This window comes from Sciurus carolinensis, chromosome 9, assembly GCF_902686445.1.
Source record: "Sciurus carolinensis chromosome 9, mSciCar1.2, whole genome shotgun sequence".
Classification (NCBI taxonomy): Eukaryota; Metazoa; Chordata; class Mammalia; order Rodentia; family Sciuridae; genus Sciurus; species Sciurus carolinensis.
In genome coordinates this window covers 8,913,898-8,936,522 of record NC_062221.1, presented here as the reverse complement: position 1 = coordinate 8,936,522, position 22,625 = coordinate 8,913,898, and positions in this window count along the sequence as shown.

Below are 22,625 nucleotides of genomic sequence, written 5' to 3'. Positions count from 1 at the left end.
AATACAAGAGATTAATGAAACAATTAGTTGATATTTTGAAAAGACAAACAAATTGACAAACCCTTAACTAAACTAATTAAAAGGAAGACCAAAATAAACCAAATTTAAGGCAAAACAGGAGATATTACTACAGATACTACTGAAATTCAAAAGATTATGAGGTATTACTTTGAAAAATTATGTCAATAAATTAGAAAGTGTATAAGACCTGGACACATTTCTAGATAGAGATGATGTACCAAAAATGAATCAACAGGATGTATAAAGTTAAAAACATAAATAGATCAATAGTAAGCAATGACATTGAACTAAATTTAAAAATTTCCCCACAAAGCAAGTCCAGAACCAGAAGAATTCACTTCTAAATTTTAACAGAATTTTAAAGCTTACCTAATAACAATTCTCCTCAAAATATTCCATGAACTTGAAAGGGAAGGAACTCTTCCACACTCATTCCACAAACCATTCTTACCCTGCTACCCAAGCTTGACAAGAGCCTAAAAAAAAGAAAGAAAATTATAGATTAATATCTTTAGCAAATGATGCAAAATCCCTCAATAAAATAATTGTAAATCAAATGCAACAATACATTGAAATATCATAAACCATAGTTAAATTGCTTTTTCTTTCAAGGGATGCAAGGATGTTTCAACATATGCAAATAAATAAATTTAATAAAGCAGATAAATAGTCAAGGAATAAAATCACACAACCATCTCACAGAAGCAAAAAATAACCTGATAAAATTCAACGTTCCTTTGTGATAAAAGCTCTGAATGAACTAGATAAAGAAGAATCAAACTTCAACATACTATATACAAATAAAGGTTGTATGTAACCCAAGACCAACAACAAATTGAATAGGGGGGAAAAATGAAAGCATTTTCTCTAAAATGAGAAGGAAAACAGGGCGTTCATTCTCACCACTCATTCAATATACTACTTGAAATTGTAACCAGAGCAATTAGGCAAGAATAAGAAATAAAAGTGATATAAATAGAAAATGGAGAAATGAAATAATCCACATTTGCAGATGAGTCTATATTTAGAAACACCTGAATATGTTACCAATGAATTTTTAAAACAGATAAATAGATTCTGAAAAATTGGAGGAAAGAAAATCAACATGCAGGATTCAGGACAGCAGATTAGAGGAAGACTGTGTTTCCAGTGGTTTAGAATTCAAGCAGCAGGAGTACAGCTTCTCAGCAAGGTTGGCAAAAGAGGGAATTCTTAGAAATTCAGTATCAGACAGTCTCTTAAGACACTCAGAAATTTGGTTGCATTGAACAAAGAATAAGAAAAAGTACACTGGAGCCAAGCTGGTTGTGGCAGAAGCAGCACTTCTGCTTATCGGCAGAGGGGAGATTGACACAGAGAGAAACCTAGTGAACAAATGTGGCATGGAAAAAATGTATGGACTGGAAAATCAGCCTGAACAGAGCTAATAAAGAGGTTGCACAGTGAACTGGCGTTTTAAATGTGCTGTTTCTCAACTGGCAAGCAGAAAGCTGAGGCAGCACCATCTTAAGGAGGGCACATGGCAGCTTGCTGCTGCAAGAACCTGCAAGTCATAGCAAACATTGCCACACTGTCCTGAAAATTGCCTACCATGTGGCCTAGAATGTACCTAGCGGAACGCGAGTCCAAAGGCCATGGAGAGGATTGTGCCCAGGGGGATTCAAGTTAGAAACCAGGAAGGGTGTACAACTCACTTTCCCTTTGAGTCTTGTGGCTCACATGACCACCAAAGAGAGTCAGGAAACTGACAAGTGAGCATGAGTGCACTCAGTGACTAAGCCTGGGAAAACAATGTTACTGGGCAGTCGAGTGTGAGACTTGTGGAGGGTTTGATTTCCTGCCCTACAAGTAAAATTCATGGGAGGTCCTAAGACCTAGACTCCTAGGCAGAGATCACCATCTGCCTGGCCGTACAGGTGTGATGATCTGATCTCTGCAAAGCAGGTAAGAGCAAACAAAGTCCCAAGGCCTGATTGGAACTAAGACCCAGCTGCTGCAACTTCCCTCATAGAACTCTATAGCAGCTCTTCCCTGGAAGTGTGTTCATCTAGTCTGTCTAGACAAAACTACAATCCATGGTACTTCTCATTCTGTCCTACCTTGTACTGATGAGAAGAGAAGCTGAGAGTTCTTTCAAACAGCTTCAATTTTAGGTCACTCCAGCTGAGAGCTTAGTGAACAATGCAAAACAAGGATGGGGATAATAACCCCAAGCTCTCACTTCTTGTGATTGTGGGTCCTCTCTTTCTCTCTCTCTCCCCTCATAGCACAAAAAGGAACAGAAAAGACTGTCATGGAGAGACAGTGACCAATCATCCGTGTTCCCGGTTTTGACCTCTAAGTGGAGACAGTTTTCATTTTTTCATTAAGAATCTTTTTTTTTATTTATTTGCATTTATGTATTTATTTTGGTGTTCTGACTGTGAATACTGGTTGATAAGTTTCATGGATATATGCACAAACATACCTTTTCTTTTAAATTTTATTTTGGTTTTATTTTGTTTGCTTGTGTCTCTCTTCCTTTTTCTCTCACTAACAGTCAAATTCTTTTCTCTCTCTGCTCTTTCACTTTGTTTGCTCTATTTTCTCCTCCATCTTTACAACCATTTACTGCTACATCTCTTCTGCTTTCTCTCTGTTCACATTTTGAATATTCAATGCTTTCTTTTACTTATCACATTTACTTTAATCTTAATAAAATGTATTTTAACAATATTTTAGAACTTTTTGTTTTATATAATTCCTACCCCCACCATTAATGTTGTAGCAGTTATCAGCCCTGGCTAGATCTACTTCATGGTTATTTATTGTTCTTGCTGTTGGCAATTGCTGGCACCATCCATCTGGTTTTAGTGTTGCAGATGTCATAATAAGCACTGGGTATTCATTTTAATAATGCATATTGTTTGCTTCAGTTGTTGCTATTATTTATTTTTCTCATTTTGTGAGGTGCTGGGAATCTATAGTAAGTCTACAAGTTCACAGGATAGAAACACTCCTGCTGAGATAAAGTCAGCTGAGAGATAGCTTGCCTAGATCTATAAACAAATTATACTCAAACTTCAGCTACACTTTAATACAAAGAATAGAAGAGACAAAAACACCAAAAAAATAACCAGATGCCAATTAGAAATGGCAAAGGTGGGTCCTTAGGCCCACCTCATGGACATTCACTTTTATAACAAAACAGAGTGAATTAACACAAAGGCTGTGGATAATACACTGTTAAGGATCTCAGTATTGATCATTCTAGGTCACTCTAGCAAGAGGTGGTTGTGCCCCAAAGTGGAACCAGACATAAGAGTGAAAAAGAAATCCATCCAAACAGATGCATAAAGACTAATAGGAACACAAGAAATATGAAAAGCAAGGTAGCATGGTGCATCCTAAAGTTCATAACTCACCCCAGCAAGTGACTACAAAGATATTAAAGTGGATGAAATATCAGAAAAAAAATTCAAAAGAATGATTATAATTTATGAATTCAAAAACTATACAGAACAACTGAAATAAGTAAGACATTCTGTACAGAATATTAAAGAGAAATTCAATAAGGAGATAGAGATATTGAAAAAGAGGCAAACAAATCTTGGCAATGAAAACACAATCAATCAAATAAAATATTCAGGTGAAAGTCTAATAGAGAATATGATGCTGTGAATAATAGAGAATATGATGCTGTAAAGACAGAATCTCAGAGCTGGAAGACAGAGTAACCAGCCTTAAACATTCAGACTATATAAAAAAAAAAAAAATAGAGAAGTAACCATGACCAGAATATACGAGAACACTGGGACAACATTAAGAGACCAAATTTAAGAATTTTGGGAATTGAAGAGGGTAGAGAGATGCAAGAATGGATAACCTCAGGGAAATAATAGGAGAAAAATTTTCAAACCCTGAGAATGAGATGAGCACCCAGATACAGGATGCATTTAGAACCCAAAAGGGACAAGACAAAAAGGAGGGCTCTCTACAACACATTATAGTTATAATATTGAATGTACAAAGCAAGGATAGGATTTTAAAGCTTCAGTAGAGAAACATCAGGTCACATTAAGAGGCAATCCAATTAAAATTATCTTCAAATTCTTACTACAAACACTAAAGGCCAAGAGGACTGGAGTTCCATGTTCTGAAAGATTATAACTGTCAACCAAGATTTCTATATCCAGAAAACCTATCTCTTAGAATTGAAGAGAAACAAAAGTTTTCCAAGATAAGAAGAAACTAAAATAATTTTTAAATACTAAGCTAGCACTGAAAAATAAATAAATAATTCAATAGAAGAAATAATAAACAAATTCTACAACTTACAAATGAAAACATTTTATTTGAAAAGTAAGCAAATTAGAAACACAACCAAATTAAACATTGGAAATATATAAAGATGGCAGGAATAAATAAGCATCTCTCTATAATAACATTGAATGTAAATGGTCTCAACTCTCCACTGAAAGACAAAAGGTGACAGGGTGAATTAAGAAACCAGAGTCGACTATGTGTTCTTTGCAAGAGACTCAATTCACAGTCTGAAAGTGAAAGAATGGAAATTGATATACCATGCAAATGGAACCACAAAGCAAGCAGGAATAGTTAGCCTAATATCCTACAAAGCTGACTTTGAACCAAATTTAATCAGAAGGGACTAAGAATGTCATTTCATATGGGAAATAGGACAATCTGACAAGAAGATATATCAATGGTAAATATTTATACCCCAGACATTAATTCACAAATTGCATAAAATTACTCAAATAAAATCCTTGGATTGAATAAAATACAATAATTCTGGGTGCTTTCAACATACCTCTAACTAATACTTGGGTACTCCAGTCGTAAACTCAGTAAAGACACTTTGAACCTAAAAAATTCTATAACTCAAATGAATTTAACAGAAACCTCTAGAATATTTTATCTAACAATGCCAAATATACTTTCTTCTCAGCTGTTCATAGAACCTTCTCCAAAATAGAGCATATTTTATCTTAGAGCAATTATTAGCAGATACAAAAACTGATATAATTCCTTGCATTTTCTCTGATTATAATGTAATAAAATTAGAAAAGTACAAACAAAAACTATTTAAAGCTATTTAAGCATGTGGAGAATGAGCAATATACTTTTGAATGATGAAGAGTGATACAAAAACTCATGGGAGAAATTTAAAATTTCTTAGAATCAAACAAGATTAGTCATAGAACATACTAGAACCTCTGGGACAATATGAAGGTGGTTCTAAGAGGAAAGTTAATAGCTGTGAGTTCTGTATATGAAAATCAGAAATATCTCAGATAAACAACCTAAAATGCATCTCAGGGTCCTTGAAAAACAAAAATACACTAATTCAAAAACCAGTAAAAGGAAGAAAATAATTAAAATGAAAGTAAAAATCAATGAAATTGAAAATTTTAAAAATACAAAAGATCAATGGAATAATTAGTTGTTTCTTTGAAAAGATAAAAAAGAAAAAGAATAAAACCAATAGAAAAAGAGGGGGAATACCTAAATTAATAAAAATTGACATGAAGAAAGAGAAAACACCACAGACATCACAGAAATCCAGTGTATCTTTGGGGACCATTTTGAATACTTATGCTCCAATAAACAGGAAAACCTAGAAGAAATGGGTGCATTTTTAGACACCTATGACCTGAGAAAATTGGATCAAGAGGACATAGAAAACCTAAACAGATCAATAAGGATTGAAATAGAAGCAATAATAAAAATTCTTCCAACAACAACAAAAAAAAGTGCAGAGTCAGATGAATTATCAGCTTAATTCTATCAAACATTCATGGAAGAACTAGTGTCAATGTTCCTCAAATTATTCCATGAAACATAAAGGGCAGGAACTCTTCCATATTCATTGTTTGAAGCCAATATTACCCTTATATGAAAACTAGATACAGACACATCAAGGAAAGAAAATTATAGACCAATATCCCTCATGAATATACATGCAAAAATTCTTAATATTAGCAAATATAAAGAGTATAGAACATGAACATGTTGGTTTTATCTCAGAGATGCAAGGATGTTTTAACATATGAAAATCAATGAATGTAACCCACCACATAAATAAAGTTAAGGATAAAACTCACATAGTAATCTCAATACATGAAGAGAGGGCAGCCGGCGCCACTAGTACTGGTGCCCAGGACCCGGCCCTCTGCCGGCGCCTCTGCAACTCCTTCGAGGCCAGCTGCCCCAAGCAATGGATAAAATATTTTGAAAAGAAGAGACTACTTAAAATTCAAGGAAAAATTTGAAGCAGAATAGTTCCAGCCTTCTGAATCAACTACAAATTCCTAGGCACTCCTGAACTTTTCACAAAGGATGAAAAATTATTCTTTCTGGACATTAAAAATGCTCTGTTGGTTCTGTGACAGTAGTTTGACATGGCATATATCAGTACTTGTTCCCTGTGTACAGCACTTCATAATGAAATTGGACAAGTAACAGATCCATGTTTCAACTATGCAGACTTGAAGTATGGTGGTTTCAATATGCCTAGTTCTAATTTAGTAAGAAATCTATTTTAAGAAACAGTTAAAACCAATTATAAGAACACATTGCTTTTTCCATTTTGGACTAGATGATGAGTAGTGGGGAAATACTCACAGTGGATATTACAGATAGAAACTGAAGTAAGCTGTCAGCATGTGTTCCTGGGAGTTAACACTTGAATACAGGCATTACAGCTTGAGGCTTGAGGCTGGGAGAAGTTTGAACTCAAAATGCACAGGTAAAATAATAAGGACCATCTATTTAACAACCTGTAGCTGATATCATACTAGATGTTAAGACAATGACTGGATTCCTAGCTACTTCAGTGAGGCCAAAAAGGAAATAAAAGGCACAGGTTAGGAAAGAAGAAATAAAGCTGGTTCTATTCACAGCTGATATAACTGACTGAGAAATACCAAAGAATGGACCAAAAAAATGAAATAATACAATATTTCAATATTACAATAATACAATATTGTAAATAATACAATATAATATAATTTAAAGACAATATTTGCAGTTCATGAAGAACTTACATGCAGAATATAAAACAGGAAACCCTGTTTAGGAAAAATCAGCTGGGCATGGTGGCACATACTTCTAATCCCAGCAGCTTAGGAGGCTGAGGCAGGAGGACTGCAAGTTCAAAGCCAGCTTCAGCAGCTTAGTGAGACTGTCTCAAAATGAAAAGGGCTAAGGATGTGGCTCAGTGGTTAGGCACCTGTGGGTTCAATCCCTGGTATCAAAAGAGAAAAAAAGTGGGCAAATACTCAGATACCGATAGACGGTATCTGTAGAAAAGTGCAGAAAAGTCCTCTATTCCTCAGTATTAGAATAATGGAAATTAGTGCCACAGTGATCCATCATCACGCACCTGTCAGAATGACTTAGAGGTGGACACCGGTGCTAAGAGGAAGGTGCAGCAGCCTGGTTCCCGGCAGTGAGTGGGAACCAGGAAAGCCCCTTTGGAGAACAGTTTAGGGTGAAAGGGACCCAAAACCCAGTAGCCCCACTCCTAGTTCTTTCTCCAAGTGCACCGAAAGCTTACACAGGAATGTTTGATTAAAAGCAGCTTTACTCACGGATCACCAGGAACTTGCAACAACTCGATGCTGGCAGCGCGATGGATAAGCACACTGGCTCGTCCACCGGATACTCAGCAGCAAGGAATGAGCAGGTTCACAACCTGGAGTACATTTCGCTCCATGGAAGAAGTGAGACCCGAAAGGCTACACGTATGCTTCTGTGGAGGAAACACACCTTTAGTCAGACAAGCTGCCTGGTGGACAGAATTCCCAAACTCCGGGTGTGGGGAGCCTGTAGCAACCCTCCAGGACAGCAAGCACGTCCAGCACCCAGCTCTTGGTTTCTAACACGGTTCTCCAATGCATGGAACCAAGGCTTCCTGAAGAATGACTGACTAGACCAAGGGGGACGCCAGATGAACCTGGAGTATCATGTAGTGCCAAAGAGTAAGGCAACACCAAGAGCAAGGTAACAGCAGCCTGTGGAGGACACCGTGTGTCCACACTGATGGAAAAAATGACAGGATAAGAAAAAGTACTCTACAGCGGAATCCCAACAGGTGAATACAGAGCGCAGCAGTAACATGCCCCAGCATAACTGCTCAGGCAGTGTCCACGATGAACACAAAAACCAGTGGACAAAACCAGAGTGTATCCGCATGGCCCGAGTGTGCCCCCAAGGTGTCCTTTAATTACGTTGGCAGTCTGGATGATTGCCCCAAGCTCCAGTGCCCCTCCTCCACCAGGGAGCTTGCTTTCTGTACCCTTGAGGTAGGCTGGGGCAAGTGACTTGCTTTCGACAAACACGTGGAAAGGCAAAGAGCAAATTTAGAGAAGAATTGGCAGATGAGATGGAAATGATGGTGGGGGTGAGCCCTGCAGCCAACATGTCTGTCTAACCCTATGGGAGGAGAGAGGAGAGGCCCCTCACCTGCTCTTCCTTAAAACCTGTAACCTCCGAGAGCATGCCACATCATGAGACATTTACAAAACACTGTACCAGCACTCTATTTATCTTAAATGCAGTGTGTATCCAATCCTGGATTGACTCCTAGGACAGAAAAAGGACAGAAGTGGAAAATGGGAAACCAGAATTAAGTCTGCAGCTTGGCGAAGAGCACCTCGGTCAACACTAAGTTCCTAATTCAGATAAATGCACTGTGTTTTATAAGATCACCTCAGAGGCACAGCAGTGAAGTAAGTGGGAGGAATCGTCTGTGCAGTTTTTGCAGCTCTTCAAAATAAAACTACAGAAGAAAAATTATATAGATAAGCAGTGGCCTCTGAAATTTGTTACAAAAAGACCCAGATACAACTGAAGGTCATTGCTGGGTGATGATAAGTGGTTACCATTAAATAATGAAGTCAAAATACCAAATCGAAAGGATAGAAGGAGCAAACCAACCTTCATGAACTCCCTTCTAGCTTCAGTAGTGACTTGGAGGAGTAACTCAAGTTTTTGGGGTTCACTTTGTAGTTTTCACAGTACACACTATTTCTGATCATTACTTCATCTCTCTGAACAAAGGTGCATTTGAGAAATTTCCTAAGAACTTAATATGAATGATTATGGCCTACTTATGGTTTAGAAAACAAAGCCTGAACTTTATAGTGAAGTTGGCTCAGCGTCTTGCCTGACATTCCTCAGGACTGTGCAGGGAGGGACATTGCGGCGGGAGGAGCCCGGGCTGCCTTCATTCAGCACCTCATCCCTCCCTGCTTCCCCAAGACCGCAGGGTACCGGTGCTCACAGGTGAGGGCTGTTCGACTCAGCCTCACTGTCAGTGCATTTCATATTCCTGACAATACTACTGTCTAGGAAGGACTTAAAAAACATTTTATTTTCTTAATCATGTAAAATATTTTATAATAAGCAATATTATATATCTATAAAGGTTTACCAAAGGAGAAAATATATAATGATATATTTAAGGCACATGAAAAAGTTTTTGGCATTAAATTGCAAGAACAAAAAAATGCAAATCATCCCAATAAATGTCAGAATCTATTTCATTAGACCAAAAAACAAAAAAAGTACATGAAGAGAAGGAATGTGACAAAATTCAGCAAGCATTCATAATAAAACTACAGGAAGCTAGGGATAAAAAGTACCTACCTCAACATCATAAAGGCTATATATTATGAACCCAAAGCAACATCACTGTGAACCTGGTAAAACTGGAAAACATTGTGTTTAAAGTCCTTACTAAGATAAGGATGTCCACTATCAACACTCCTATTCAATAAAGTACTAGAAATTCTAGCCAAAGCAATTAGGCAAGAGAAAGAAATAAAAACTGTAAATATTGGAAAGAAGGAAATCAAATTATCTCTGCAGATAACTTGATCCTATATCTAAAAGATCCAACAAGCTTCATCAGAAGCTTGAACTTATAAACAAATTCAGTGAAGTAGCAAATTATAAAATCAATATACAATGATCAATAGCTTTCCTATATACAAATAATGAATCTGCTAAGAAAGAAATCAGGAACTATCTCATTCACAAGAGCCTCAAAAATAAATAAATAAAGTATCTAGGAATAAGTCTAAACAAGGAGGTGAAAAATCCTCTACAATGAGAACCAAAGAACATTTAAAAAAATTAATCAAATAAGACACAAGAAGATGGAAGGTTCTCCCATGTTCATGGATAGGCAGAATTATTATTAAAGTAACCATACTCTCAAAAGCAATATAATGATTGAATACAAAGTAGCTTCTAATTATGTTATATATTTCAATGGTGTCTGTCGTGATCTTTCCATTTTCATCACGAATTCTAGTAATTTGAGTTTTTTCTCTCCTTCTCTTCATTAGTGTGGCTAGGGGTTTATTACTTTTGTTTACTTTTTCAAAGAACCAACTTTTTGTTTTGTCATTTTTTGATTTGTTTCTCTTGTTTCAATTTCATTGATTTCAACTCTGATTTTAATTATTTCCTGTCTTCTAATATTTTTGGTGTTGATCTGTTCTTCTTTTTCTAGGGCCTTGAGGTGTAATGTTAGGTCATTTTGTTGTTGGCTTTTCATCTTTTTAATGTATGAGCTCAATACAATGAACTTTCCTCTTAGTACAGTTTTCATAGTGTCCCAGAGGTTTTGATATGTTGTGTCATTGTTCTCATTTACTTCTAAGAATTTTTTTATTTCTTCCCTGATGTCTTCTGTTATCATTGCATCATTCAGTAACATATTATTTAGTCTCCAGGTACATGAGTAGTTTTTGTTTGTTACTTTATCGTTCATTTCTTATTGCATTCCATTATGGTCTGATAGGATACAGGGTAGGATCTCTATTTTTTTATATTTACTAATGGCTTTTTTGGCATAGCATATGGTCTATTTTGGAGAAGGATTCATGAGCTGCTGAGAAGAAAGTATATTCACTCGATGATGGATGAAATACTCTGTAAATATCCATTAGGTCTATATCATTGATTGTATTATTTAGTTCTATAGTTTCTTTGTTCAGTTTTTGTTTGGAGGATCTATCCAGTGGTGAGAGTGGTGTGTTAAAGTCCCCCACTATTAATGTGTTTTGGTCTATTTGATTCTTAAAATTGAGAAGGGTTTGTTCGATATATGTAGATGCTCCATTGTTTGGGGCATAAATATTTGTTATATCTTGCTGTTTTATGCTTCCCTTAAGCAGTATGAAATGTCCTTCTTTATCCCTTCTGACTAACTTAGGTTTGAAGTCCACTTTATCTGATATGAGGATGGAGACTCCTGCTTTTTTCCTGGATCCATGTGCATGGTATGTTTTTCCCCATCCCTTCACCTTTAGTCTGTGGATGTCTTTTTCTATGAGATGGGTCTCTTGAAGGCAGCATATTGTTGGTTCTTTCTTTTTAATCCAATCTGCTTGTCTATGTCATTTGATTATTGAATTTAGGCTATTGACATTCAAGGTTATTATTGAGATATAATTTGTATTCCTGCTCATTTTGGCTTATTTTTGGTTTTTTACTTGTCCTTTGATTGGCTTTTCCTTTAGGGTAGTTCCTCCCTTTGCTGACTTGTATTGTTGCTTTTCACTTCCTCCTCACGAAATATTTTGCTCAGAATGTTTTGTAGGGCAGGCTTTATATTTGTAAATTCTTTTAACTTTTGTTTATCATGGAAGGATTTCATTTCATCTTCAAATCTGAAGGTTAGTTTTGCTGGGTATAGTATTCTTGGTTGGCATCCGTGTTCTTTCAGAGCTTGAAATATATTGTTCCAGGCCCTTCTTGCTTTTAGAGTCTGGGCTGAGAAATCTGCTGATATCCATATTGGTTTCCCCTTATATGTAATCTGACGCTATTCTCTAACAGCCTTTAAAATCTTATCTTTATTTTGAATGTGAGGTATTTTCATTATAATGTGTCTTGGTGTGGATCCGTTGTAGTTTTGTGCACCTAGTGTTCTGTAAGCTTTTTGTATTTTTTATTTTCCATTTCATTTTTCAGGTTTGGGAAATTTCTGCTATTATTTCATTGAACAGGTTTTTCATGCCTTTGGTTTGTTTCCCTGTGCCTTCCTTAATCCCAATAATTCTTAAATTCAGTCTTTTCATGATATCCCATAATTCTTGGAGGCTCCATTCATGACTTCTTAACATCTTCTCAGTTTGTTCAATTTTATTTTCAAAATTGAATATTTTGTCTTCATTGTTTGAGATTCTGTCTTCCACGAGGTCTATTCTGTTGGTGATGCTTTCTATTGAGTTTTTAATTTGGTTTATTGTTTCTTTCATTTAAAGACATATGATCCTCCCAAACTGAATCAGGAAGATGTTCACAATCTAAACAGATCAATTTCAAGCACTGAAATAGAAGAAGCCATCAAAAGCCTACCAACCAAGAAAAACCCAGGACCAGATGGATTCTCAGCTGAATTCTACAAGACCTTTAAAGAAATACTGATACCAATACTCCTCAAAGTATTTCAGGAAATAGAAAAGGAGGGAACCCTTCCAAATTCTTTCTATGAAGCTAGTATCACTCTAATACCAAAACCAGACAAAGACATATCAAAGAAAGAAAACTTTAGACCAATATCCCTGATGAACATAGATGTAAAAATCCTTAACAAAATACTGGCGAATCGCATACAAAAATATATTAAAAAGAGAGTGCACCATGATCAGGTGGGGTTTATCCCAGGGATACAGGTTGGTTCAACATCCAAAAATCAATAAATGTAATTCACCACATCAATAGACTTAAGGTTAAGAATCACTTGATAATTTCAATTGATGCTGAGAAAGCATTTGATAAAATACAGCACCCCTTCATGCTTAAAACACTAGAAAAAATAGGAATAGTAGGAACATACCTCAACATTGTAAAGGCTATCTATGCTAAGCCCACAGCCAGCATCCTTCTTAATGGAGAAAAACTGAAAGCATTTCCTCTAAAAACTGGAACAAGACAGGGATGCCCTCTTTCACCACTTCTATTCAACATCATCCTTGAAACACTTGCCAGAGCAATTAGACAGACCAAAGAAATTAAAGGGATACAAACAGGAAAAGAAGAACTAAAGCTGTCATAATTTGCTGATGACATGATCCTATATTTAGAAGATCCAAAAAACTCCACTAGAAAACTTTAGAACTAATAAATGAATTCAGCAAAGTAACAGGATATAAAATCAATACACACAAGTCTAATGCATTTCTATTCATAAGTAATGAATCCTCTGAAAGAGAAATTAGGAAAACCACTCCATTCACAGTAGCATCAAAAAAACAAAAATAAAATACTTGGGAATTAATCTAACAAAAGAGGCGAAAGACCTGTACAATGAAAACTACAGAACAAGAGACCATGAATAGCCAAAACAATCCTGAATAGAAAAAGTGAAACAGGAGGTATCACACTACCAGACAAATCGTAACAAAAAGAGCATGGTATTGACACCAAAATAGACAGACAGACCAATGGTACAGAATAGAAGACACAAAGACAAAACCACATAAACACAGTCACCTCATACTAGACAAAGGAGCCAAAAACATACAATGGAGAAAGACAGCCTGTTCAACAAATGGTGCTGGCAAAACTGGAAATCCATATGCAGTAAAATGAAATTAAACTTCTACCTCCCACCTTACACAAAACTCAACTCAAAATGGATCAAAGACATAGGAATTAGACCAGAGACCCTGCACCTAATAGAAGACAAAGTAGACCCAAATCTTCATCATGTTGGCTTAGGATCAGACTTCCTCAATAAGACTCCCAAAACACAAGAAATAAAAGCAAGAATCAATATATGGGATGGATTCAAACTAAAAAGCTTTTTCTCAGCAAAGGAAACAATCAATAATGTGAAAAGAGAGCCTACAGAGTGGGAGAAAATCTTTTCCACACGCACGTTAGATATAGCACTTATCTCCAAAATTTATAAAGAACATACAAAACCTTACACCAAAAATACAAAGAACCCAGTCAATAAATGGGCTAAGGAACTGGGCAGACATTTCACAGAAGAAGATATACAGGTGACCGACAAATATATGAAAAAGTGCTTATCATCTCTAGTAATTAGAGAAATGCAAATCAAAACTACCCTAAGATTTCATCTTACTCCAATTAGAATGACTTTTATCAAGAACACAACAATAATAGATGTTGGCGTGGATGTGGGGAAAAAGGCACACTTTTACATTGCTATTAGAGTTGCAAATTGGTGCAGGCACTCTGGAAAGCAGTGCGGAGAATCTAAGAAAACTTGGAATGGACCCACCTTTTGACCCAGTTATCCCACTCCTCGATTTATACCCAAAGGATCTAAAATCAGCAAACTACAGTAACACAGCCACATCAATGTTTATAGCAGCTCAGTTCACAATAGCTAGATTGTGGAACCAACCTAGATGTCCTTCAACATTTGAATGTATAAAGAAACTCTGGTATATGTACACAATGGAATACTGTTTAGCCATAAAGAAGAATAATATTATGGCATTTGCAAATAAATGGGTGGAATTGGAGAATATCATGCTAAGTGAAATAAGCCAAGTCCAAAAAACCAAAGGCATAATGTTTTCCTTGATAAGTGGAGGATGATATATAATGGGGGTGGGGATGGGAAATGAGAGAATAATGGGGGAACTTTAGAATATGTAGAAGGAAATGAGAGGGGGGGTATGAAAAATGGTGGAATGAGACAGACATCATTGCTCTATGTATACATGTATGATTACACGAATGATATGAATCTGCATTGTGTACAACAATAGAAACAAAAATTATGTACCCCATTTGTGTACAATGAATCAAAATGCAGTCTGTAAAAAATTAAAATCTAAATTAAAAATAATAAAAAAAATATTGAATGCAATCCCCATCAAAATACCAATGACCTTCTTCACAGAGCTAGAAAAAATAGTCGTAAAATTTATTTAGAAGAATAAAAAACCAGGACAGTGAAAGCAATTCTAATTCAAAAAAGCAATACTACAGGTCTCACAATACCTGACTTCAAATTATACTAAAGAGCTGTAGTAACAAAAACTGCATGATACTGGCATAAAAAAAAAACCCACATAGACCAATTTTACAGAATAGAAGACAGAGAGACAAACCCACTCAGATACAGTCATCTGACCCTTGACAAAGTTGACAAAAACACATGAAGAAAAGACCAGTCTTTTTAAGAAATAGCGCTTGGAAAACCGATTATCCATATGGAGAAGAATGAGACTGATTTTTATCTCTCATCCTAAACAACAGTCAACTCAAAATGGATTAAAGACCTCAGAACTAGACCACAAACTATGCAGCTTCCAGAAGAAAACACAGGGTCAACACGCCAGCGTATAGACACAGGCAATAACTTTCTCAATAAGACCCCTAAAGTTCAGGAAATGATGCCAAGAGTTAAAAAATGGAATGACATCAAATTAAAAAGCCACAGCATAGCAAAGGAAAGAATAAAGAATATTAAGAGGAAACCTAAAAAATGGGTTAAAATATTTGCTAGCTACTCCTCTGACAGAAAGTTAACATCCAGAATACATACAGAACTCAAAAAACTTAGCAACCAAGAAACCTCAATTAATAAATGGTCAAATGAACTAAACAACATTACTCAAAAGAAGAATTCAAATCGTCAACAAATATACGAACAAAAATTCAGCATCATTAGCAATTTGGGAAATGGAAATCAAAAATACAATGAGAATTTTTCTTTATTCTAAAATTACATATTTTATACTTCCAGCACTAAAATTGTCTTTATTTTATAAAATAAAACATATCAAAATGCAAAATCTGTAAACTGTCTATGCTGTGCAATGAACTTGGTGACAAATCAGGAAAGCAATCCCATTCACAAGAACCTAAGGGGGAAATAAAATTAAGAATAAATCCAACCAAGGAGGTAAAAGACCTCTACAATGAGAATTCTAAAACATTGAAGAAACTGAAGAAAATACCAGAAGGTGCAAAGATCTCCTGTGTTCATGGACTGGGAGAAGTAATATTATTAATATGACCATACTACCAAAAGTGATCTACAGATTCAATACAATCTCCATCAAGATATCAATGACCTTCTTCTCAGAACTAGAAAAAACAAATCCGAGAGTCACATGACAGCAAAAAAGACCCTGAATAGCCAAAGCAGTCCTGAGCAAGAACAATGCTAGAAGCATCACAATACCCAACTTCAAAATATACTAAAGTCATTGGAACACAACAGCATACTATTGGCATAAAAACAGATACATAGACCAATAGAATAGAATAGAGGAGCCAGGACTAAACCCATGAATTTATAGTCATCTGACTTTTGACAAAGATACTAAAAAACTGCATCAGAAAAAACCCTCTTTAACAAATGGTGCTGGGATAACTGGATGTCCACATGTAGATTGAAACTAGATTCTTATGTCTGACCCTATATAAAATCAAGTCAAAATGGGTCAAACTCCTTAATTACCTAAATCTCTGAAACTAATAGAGGAAGACAAAAGAGAAACATATTAACAATTTCAACATTAATATATTGACAAAAGCAACTGCATGTTGCTCCTAATAGCTCAGAAATCAAAAGCAAGAATTGACAAATGGTATTACATTAAATTAAAAACTTCCACACAACAAAGGAAATAATCAACAGATTGATTGATTCAACCTACAGAATGGGAGAAAATCTTTGTCAGCTATAAAAACTCAAACATATTAACAACAAAGGAACAAATAACCCCAACAATGAATTGTAAATTACCTACATAGATAATTCCTAGAAGAAATGCAAATGGCCTATGAATACATGAAAATAAGTTCAAAGTCTCTAGCCATAGGGAAATGCAGATCAAAATCACATTGGAACACTGTTATGGTTCAGTTTTGGAATATTTCCCCTAAGTCTCCTGTTGAAGGTTTGGTTAACCCAATGAAGTAAGGTTCAGAGGTGAAGCTTTGGGTCTGTGTATTAATTGGATTAATTCATTGATAGCTGAATAGATTATTGGAGGTGGTGGAAACTAGAGAGCTGGGATCTGGTTGGGGAAGTAGGTCCTTGGTGGTAGGTACCTTGGTGGAAGTAGGTACCTTTGGGGACTCTATCTTGTCCTGGGACCCTCTCTCTCTCTCTCTCTCTCTCTCTCTCTCTCTCTCTCTCTACCCCTGCCCAGCTGCCATGAGATGAACTCTCTCTTTGCTTCCCAGCTGCCATAAGATAAACAGATTTTTCTCTCCCAGACACTTCTTCCATGATATTCTACCTCACCCCTCAGGCTCAAAGCAATGGAGCTGGATAACCAAAGGCTGAAACCTCTAACACCATGAGCCAAAATAAATCTTATCTCCTTTAAGTTGTTCATGTCAGGTATATTGGTCACATTGAAGAAAAGCTGATGAACACAGGTATCATCTCACCCTAGTTACCATGGATGGTTATTGTTAAAAAAAATACAAAATGTAACAAATGATGGCAGGGATATGGGGAAAAGGAACCTTATATAATTTTGGTGGGAATAGAAATTGGCACAGCCCATTGTGCAGAACAATATGGAGTTTCTTAAAAAACAAATAGACTTACCATTTAATGCAGTTATACCACTCCTTGGTATACCTGAAGGAAATTAAGTCAGAATACAAAGGAAACACCCATGTTTATTGCAGCACTATTCATAATACCCAGGTTAAGTAATCAGCCTAGATGGAAAGACCTCCCATGTTTTTTGGATAGGCAGAATTAATATTGCCAAAATGTTTAGATTACCAAAAGCATTATACAAATTCAATGCAATCCCCATCAAAATTAATAATGAGACAGCACACAACTATAAATTCCAGTGGTTTGGGAGACTGAGGCAGGAGACTCATGAGTTCAAAGCCAGCCTCAACAACTTAGCAAGACCCTAAGCAACTCAGTGAGACCCTGTCTCTAAATAAAATATAAAAAAGGAAAAAAAGGGCTGGGGATGTGGTTCAGAGGTTGAGTGCCTGCGTTCAATCCCTGGAACTCGAAAAATAAGATAAAAATTTTACAAAATAAATAAATAATGGCATTCTTCACAGAACTAGAGCAAACAGTTCTAAAATTCGTCTGGAAGAGACAGACACCCAGAAGAGACACGGCAGTCCTGGGCAAGAAGAACAAGCTAAAAGCATCACAATACCAGACCTCACATTATGCAACAGAGCTGTAACAGCAAAACCTGCATGTTGCTGGCCACAAAACAGGCATGGAGACCCGTGGACTAGAGTAGAAGCTGTAGAGAGAAACCCACTTAGTCACCTTATACTCAAAAAATGTGCCAAAAACATATGTTGGAGAAAAGATATCCACTGGAAAAATGAACGTCCATGTGTAGAAGAATGAGATTGGATACCCATCCCTCCTCTAAGCACGTCAACTCAAGATGCATTAATGATCTAGGAAACAAACCGTAAAGGATGCAGCCCCTAGAAGAAAACAGAGCTCAACACTCCAACACTCTAGGTGCGCGCTGTGACTTTCTCACTGAGGCTCCTAAAGCTCAGGAAAGAACTCCAAGAATTAATAGATGGGACATCAAATTTAAAAGCGTCTGCACAGTCAAGGAAACAATTAAGAATGTGAGGAGAGAACCTATAGAATGGTATAAAATGTTTGCTAGCTACTCCTCTGCCAGAGGGTATATGTCCAGAATATATAAAAACTTCAAAAAACGTAACATGACAAACCAAATAACTGAATTAAAAAATTGGCAGAAGAATTAAAGAGAAACTTATCAAAAGAAGAAATACACATGACCAACATGTACATGAAAACATGTTCAATGTCTCTAGCATTCAGGGAAATGCAAATCAAACCAACATTGATTTTTTTTTTTTTAATCTCCACACTTACTTCCAGTCAGAATGGCAATGATCAAGAATCCAAATAATAATCAATGTTGGCAAGGATGTGGGGAAATAGGGGCACTCATACATATTTGGTAGAACTGAAAATAAGTAGAGCTGCTCTGGAAGGAAGTGTGAAGATTCCTCAAAAAGAAGGAATGGAATCACCTATGAGCCCGCCATTCCATTCCTTGGTATGTATCCAAAAGACTAAAGTCAGCACACTACAGGGAGACAGCCACTTCCGTGTTGATCGAAGCAGGATTCTCAGTAATGATTTATGGCCTCAACACAAAAACCTGTCCACAGACGAATGAATCAAGAAAATGTGGAAGATATTCAGAATGGAGGTTTAATCAACCTGTGTTTCATACAGAGTAGTGAAATAATGACACTTGCTGGTGAATTGATGGAAAGGGAGAAAATCATGCTAAGTGAAGTAAGCCAGCCTCGGAAAATCAAATGCCTTCTCTCATATGTGGAAGCCTAAGCAAATGAGGGAGAGAAGGTGGTCAAGAGGGGAGCAGACATCATGAAGAGAGAGGGGTCCCTGGTGGAGTAGAAGGAAGGGAACGGGGAGCTGGGGCGATGGAAGGGCAGGGAATGTGGAATGGATCAAACAAACCATATTGTATTCACAAATACATGTACCAAATGGAATTTCACCTTTGTATGTAGAAAGAACCAATCAAGACCAAATGAGTAACCAAGGAAAGGAAGAATGGTAGAGTAGTGAGGGAGAAGAGAGGAAGGAAGGAGAGGAGGGAAAGCCGGGGAAGGGCATTGGAATCAAATTCCTCCTCGCAGGTATGATTTTGTCAAAATGAACCCAGTACTATGTATAATTATAATGCTCTAATAAAGAACAACAATGATAAGAAGCTAATAAAAAGTAGACTGGAAGAATCTGGAGATATATATATATATATATATATATATATATATATAATATATATAATTATATTAATAATATATATTTTATATATAAACAATAGATTGTTCTGCCTCTGAATATCATAAGGATGTCAATTCTTTTTTTACTAACCTTTGAAAACAATGCTATCTTTAGACAGTTCAAAAATCATAATTTAGAATGGGAACTTCATTTCTGCATTTATTTGGGAAAATAATAATAATAAAAACTAAGAAAAAAATAGGTTAAAGGATAGAACTGAGAGGCAAAGAATAAACTTAATTATTTAAACTTAATTTAATAAACTTAAATTTTGTCTATAAGTGAGTTTATTGCATATCAAAGAGGAAGAGGAGGACTTGCCAAAATTGGTGTTAGAAGAGTGGTAGTCATCTAGAAAAATTTTTTATCTGTTTCACACTGACTTCTTACATAAAAATAAAGTTTACATAGCTTATGATTTCAAATGTGAAAAGAGTAACCATGAAATGTATAAAGCCTGAGATTATTCATAAACCTGGATTTTCTAACTATAATATAAACACAGAAGTCATAAAAAGGTTGATACTTTATTTAAATGTTAGGAAAATCTGCATTGCAAAAACACACTAACAATAGTGAAAACATACGAAAAACAGGGAAAATATTTGCATTTCCCAAATCACATATCACAGAAATGAAATAATTTACTCAATTAGAAGCTCCTACAAATAAATCAACATCCCCAATATTAAAAGGAGCAATGAAGTAACTGTTCACATTAGAAAACCACATTGTTCTTAAACATATAAAAACATGCTCAACTTAATTTGTAAAAAAAAAAAAAAATACACGAATTAAAAAGAGATCAGTTTTTACTTAGCTGATTGCAAAGTCCACAAAGCAGTTCACAGGGCTCCAGTCATGTGATGAAATAAACACTCATGCATGTAGGTGGGCATGGTAAGCAGACGCTAAGTTCACACATGGTAACTTGGTGTGTCCATCCTAATCAGAAATTAATGTGCCATTTAAAAATAATTAAGAGTTGAAGAATATTTTTCTTCTACAAACACAGTTCAAAACTGACTTCTAGTACCTGAGTACTTATTGCACCAATATCTGTACAACAAACTAGTCAACTTAAATTTACTAGTTATGGACCAGTTAAATCAGTTATGATACATCCATACAACAGAATATTATGCAGATTCTTATGTGTATGTTTACATTTATTAAAAATTATCTTTTATAATTTTTTTGGTTTTTGTTCTAATTATTTGTACATGAGAGTAGAATGCATTTATACTTTTTGATAGATCATACATAAATAAAGTGCAGTCTCTCATTTTTCTGTGATCATTGCAGAATCACATTGGTCATGCAGTCATACATGCACATGTACATGAGGTAATAATGTCTGTTTCACTCTATTAGCATTCCTTCCTCCATACCCCTTTCTCCTCACTTTAACCCCCCCACCTAATATAAAGTAACTCTATTCTTTCCTACCACCCACCGCCACCTTATTGTGAATTAGCTTCTGCATATCAGAGAAAACATTCCGCCTTTGGTGTTTTTGGGGTTTGGTTTATTTCACTTAGCATCATATTCTCTAACTTCATCCATTTCCCAACAAATACCAGAATTTCCTTCTTTAAAGCTGAGTAATATTCCATCATATATATATTTATATATATATATATACATTATTTTCTTTATATATAAAGAAGAATTTCCTTCTTCTTTAAAGCTGAATAAGATTCCATAATATATACATATATGTATATACATCACATTTTCTTTATATATATATATATATATATATATATATATATAAAGAAGAAGAATTTCCTTCTTTGAAGCTGAGTAATATTCCATCATATATATATACATATATATATCACATTTTCTTCATCCACTCATCTGTTGAAGGACACCTAGGTTGGTTCCTTAGTTTAGCTATTGTGAATTGAGCTGTTATAAACATTGATGTGGCTGTGTCACTGTAGTATGCTGATTTTAAGTCCTTTGGGTATAAACCAAGGAGTGGGATTACTGGGTCAAAGGGTGGTTCCATCCCAAGTTTTCTGAGGAATCTCTATACTGCTTTCACAATGGTTGCACCAATTTGCATTCCCACCAGAAATGTATGAGTGTGCCTTTTTCCCCACATCCTCGCCAACATTTATTGTTGCTTGTATTCTTTTGCTAATTGCCATATGATTGTCGTGAGATGAAATCTTAGGGTAGCTTTGATTTGCATTCCTCTAATTGCTAGAGATGTAAAACAATTATCTTAAAATACTTTATTAAAAAATCAGTGTGCAAAAGTGCACTTCTATACTAATGCATATATACATTCATTTTTACATAAATGCTTATACGTGGATATTTATATGTGAATATTTATAATCTCTGGAAAATTACATACAAAACAAGTAACAGTGAATGACTCCAGAAAAGATAACTAAGTGCCTATGAGAGGCATAGATTTTATATATTTTGAAATAAATATGTACACATAAGTTTAGATATTTTATATATAGATGCATATCCTATTCAAAAATTAATGTGGTGATTAATCACACAATAGAGATAAGAAAAGCTTAGTAAATTCAGTGTTGACAGTCTGTGGCACATCATTCAAGTTCTATAGGATATTTGGAAATTTATCTTTTACATTTTTAATATTAACTTGTCATAAGACCAAATGGACTGTCAGAGAAGCAGCATGAATTGATGAACTTTGGAACTAACTGTTGAGACTCTTGTGGAATTCTCATTTTGGCTTAACAGAGGTGGATATGAGGGCAGGACCCCAGGCTTATGCTATTTCCTTCTATAT